Genomic DNA, 4,666 nt, shown 5'->3' on the forward strand with positions numbered 1-4,666 from the left:
CGATCGTCATCATCGAAACTTCAAAAGCAGTTTTTCTGTTCAAAACTGACATTTTTTCGATGAAAATGTGTTCACTGTGTTTCAGTTGGAGAATAGAATACAGTGAACACAATTTCCTGAAAATTTTCTTGATTTTGAGCGAAAAAACTGTTTTGAAAATTCCGAAATCAATGACGAATCCTGCCCCCTTAAAGATATGAAATAAAAATTGTTGAAACAGAATGCAGTAATAATCAGATCTTCTTCTAAAAAAAGACCATCAAAGTTACCCTGTTTATGAACTAATTGAGAATCACAGAAAACATACAGATTTTTTCTGATATTTTAGTGAATATTTTGGGATTCAATTTCTGGACAAATTGAGAATTACTACGGATAGCAAGAGATCCCTAGGATATTTCTTAACTAATTGAGAATAATTCATGGGCTTCGTGGCAGTGCGGTTAGTGCGGTTTTCGTCAGGAATGGACGACCACTGGACGTTACATGCTAGTCCGTTATCTAGTGTGGTGCTTCCTTTAAAGGGCAAATCGTCCACTGGAAGCATTAACGTGTCGGTGTTTTTTAATTCCCATAATAGGAAGTACGCACTTCAACAGAATAGTAAACGCCTATCTCGATGGGTGGGAAATTTCTTGCAAGAAATGGCAAAGAAAAGCATTTTTCTTTGATCGCAGTACACAGTTGAAAAGAAATGTCAATTCAAATGGAGCTCACTGTAGAAAATTCAGACTAATTTGAAAAGTTAGATTCTTAGGTTATTTCTGAAAAAATATTACAATTACAGAGAACTTCAGGATTATTTTTAGTTTTTAAGATAATTGCTGAATTGTTGATGAATACTTTGGAGCTCTGAGAGAATGTCTAAACTTATTTGGAATATTGATCAAACGAGACATTCCAAGAATATTTTTGAACAAAGGGCCTCCATTAGCAGAGTGGTTAGAGTCCGTGGCTACAAAGCAAAGCCATTGAAGGTATCTGGGTTCGATTCCCGGTCGGTACAAGATCTTTTGGTAATGGAAATTTCCCTCGGGGATTCACTCCAGGAATTTCTCCGATAATTTCAAGGATTCCTCCAAGACCCCCTTGGAGATTTTTTTTCAGGAATTCATCAGGGGATTTCTAATAGTAATTTCTCTTGGGATTTAAACCAGGAATTTTTCCGGGGATTTTCTCATAAAATTTTTCTAGGATTTCCTTCAGGATTTGTTGAGGGGATTTCCTTGAGGAGTTAATCAGGGAATTTCCTACCGCAACTTATTCTGGGATATCCTCCAGGAATTCTTCTGGGAATTTCGTCCGAAGATTTCCCCCAAAAACTCCCTTGGGGTTTTGCTGCAGAAATTTCTCCGGAGATTTCCTTCAGGAATTACTCTTGGGATTCCAACCAGGAATTTCTCCGGGGATTTCAAGAATTACTCCGGCAATATCCCTAAGAACTCTTCTGGGAATTTTCGCCAGGAATTCCTCATGGGATTTCCAATAGCAATTTCTTCCGGGATTTCTCGAGAATTTTTCCTCAGGGAATTTCCAATAGCAATTCCTCCGGAGATTTCGTCCAGGATTTTCTCTGGGGATTTCGTCCAGAAATTCATTGAGAAATTCCTCGGAGGATTTTCTTCAAAAATTGTTAGTGGGATTTATTTAGAGATTTTTTTCTTCTGGAAACTTCTACTGGGATATCTTCAGGAATTCTTCTGGAAATTTCGTACAGAAATTCCTCCAGGGATTTCGTCCAGGAATTCCTCCAGAAACTCCTTAGGCGATATGCTCCAGGCATTCCTTCCGGAGATTTCCCCCAAGAACTCCTCCGGGTATTTTCACCAGAAATTCTTCAGGAGATCTCCAATAGCCATTTCTTCGGGGATTTGCTCCAGAAATTTCTCCGGGGATTTCCTAAAGAAATTTCTGCGGATTTTCTTAAAAAAAATTCTCCGGAGATTTTTTTTATAGAATTCTTTTTATAGAATAACTCCAGGAATTTCTCCGAGAATTTTAAATAGCAATTCCTCCGGGGATATTCGTCAAGACCTCCTTCGAGAAATTTCTCCAGGAATTTCCCAATGGACTTCTAATAACAATTCCTCCGAGGATTTCGTCCAGAAATTGTTTGGGATTTCATCCAGAATTTCCTTTGGGTATTTCATCCAAAAAAATCATAAGGAAATTTCTCCGGGGATTTTCTCCAGAAATTCTTTCGGGGATTTTTTTTTTCAGAGAATTTTTTCTGGTAATTTTCTCCAGGTAGTTCATGGGAGATTTGCAACAGGAATTTTTCCGGAGATTTCATTCAGGAATTCTTCAGGGGATTTCTTTCAGGAATGCCCCGGGTATTTCTTCCAAGAACTTTTACGTGAATTCCTTCTAAGAAATAATCCGCTGATTTCCTTCAGGGATTCCTCTGATAGGGATTTCCTCCATAAATTTCTGCGAAGATTTCTCCAAGAATTTATCCGGGGATTCCTTACAGCTACTCCCCTTAGGGTTTTCACAAAGATTTCCTCTGGGGCCGAAGATTTCCTTCAGCGATTTCCTCTGGAGATATTCTCCAAGAATTCCTCCGGGAATTCTTTCGGAGCTCCACCAGGAATTCCTTTGAATTTCCTTCTTAATTTCTCCAGGAATATCTCTAGAGTTCGTCAAGCAATTATCCCGGAGTTTCTCTAGAAACGCCTCCAGAAACACATCCAGAGTTGCTCCATAGTTTTTCTAGGATTTGCTTTGGAAGATTCTCAAGGATTTGCTCCTTTGGAATTGTTGCGTAGTTCTTTCAGGTATTACTCCAGGAATTTTCCGGGTTTCCTCCATGAATTCCTCCGTAGGTCCTCTAGAAATTCTTCCGAAGTTCCTTCAGAAATATCTCCGGAGTTCCTCCTGAAGCATTGTAGAAACTTCGAAGCACATGCTGGATAAAATCCAAAAGAATTGCTGAAAGAACTCTGGAGCAACTCAAGAGGAATCACCGGTGAAGCTCAGAAGGAACTCTTAAGGAATTCCTGTAGGAATTTTGGACAAAATCATAGAAAATCTTCAAAGGAAATCCTAACGTAATTACGAAGCAATTCCTGGAGGAACTTAGGAGGCGTTCCTGAAGAAACTCCGGATGTGTTTCTGAGGGAACTCCGGAAGCGTTTCTAGAGGAATTTCGGGTTAATTGCTTGACGAACTCCGAAGAATTTTCATGGAGAAACTAAGGAGGAAATTCAAATTCCCACCGTTGGAAAGAAACTTCGGAGGAACTTTCTGTATATCCAAATGAATCGCTGGAGGAATTTCTGGAAGAAAGCTAGAAGAATTACCGGTGGAAATCCGGAGGACGTTCCGAGGAAATGCTGGATGAAATCCAGAAGAATTGCCGATGGAAGTCCGGAATAATTTCAAATCTGTTCTATAAGTCGATGGGAACTTCAGTAATCGATTCATGAAGGTTTGACTATACTTGAGGAACTCTGGAGAATTCTGGACATATTTCGGAAAAAAAATCAGGACGAATTATGGAGAAAATCCCAAGGAATTCCCGCTGGAGCTCCATAAGAATTCCCGGAAAAAAAATTTTTTTTGATTGAAATCCATGAAGGAAATCTTTAACCCCGGAGGGAGAACCTTAGGAGGAGTTCTTGGGAGATCTCTAGAGGAATTCTTTGAAAAAATCACCGGAGGAATTTCTGGGGAAAATCTCTGGAGGAATTCTTGGTGAAAATAACCAAAGGAATTCATGTAGCAAATTTCCGGAGGAATTTCTGAAGGAAATCTCCGGAAAAATTGCTGGAGGAATTGCTGAGGGAAATCCCCGGAAGAACTGCTATTGAAAATCCACTGAGGAATTCCTGGAGAAAATCCCCGGAGTTAATGTTGGAGGATATGCCCGGAGGAATCCTTCAAATCCTTGGAGGAATTTCTGGAGCAAATTCTCCATAGCAACTGCTGGTGCAAATCCTCAAAGCACTTCCTGGAAATCTCCGGAAAAATTCTCTGAAAAAAAGCCGATACATTTTCTGGAGAAAATCCCGGAGGATTTTCTGGACAAAATATCCAGAGGAAATTCTGGACGAAATCCGCGGAGGAATTCCTGGAAAAAATCTCCAATGAAATTCCTGGTGCAAATTCCCAGAGAAATTCCTAAAGGAAATCTTCGGATGAAATTCTCTGAAAAATGCCGAAGGGATTTCTGGAGAAAATCCCCGTTGGAATTTCTTGATGAAATCCCTGGAAAAATCTTTGGTGGTGCTTATTATTCTTGGGAATCCGTAGAAGAATACTTTGAAAAAATATCACCGGAGGAAATCCTCAGAATAAATGTTGGGGATATCCCCGGTGAAATCCTTTAAATACCTGGAGGAATTTCTGGAGCAAATATCTACAGCAACTCCTGGTGCAAATCCCCAAAGAACTTCCTGGAGGAAATTCCCAAAGAACTTCCCGGAGGAATTTCTTAATGAAATCTCAGGAAAAATCTTTGGAGGTGCTTATTATTCTTGGAAGATCCCTGCAGGAATTCTTTGAAAAAATCACCGGAGGAATTCCTGGAGAAAATCGCCGGAGGCATTCATATTGAAAATCCCCTGACAAATTCCTAGAGAAAACCGTCAGAATAAATGTTGGGGGATATCCCCGGTGACATTTTTAAAGCAAATCTCTAAGCAACTCCTGGTGCAAATCCCAA

The sequence above is a fragment of the Aedes aegypti genome, chromosome 1, assembly GCF_002204515.2.
Source record: "Aedes aegypti strain LVP_AGWG chromosome 1, AaegL5.0 Primary Assembly, whole genome shotgun sequence".
Taxonomy (NCBI): Eukaryota; Metazoa; Arthropoda; class Insecta; order Diptera; family Culicidae; genus Aedes; species Aedes aegypti.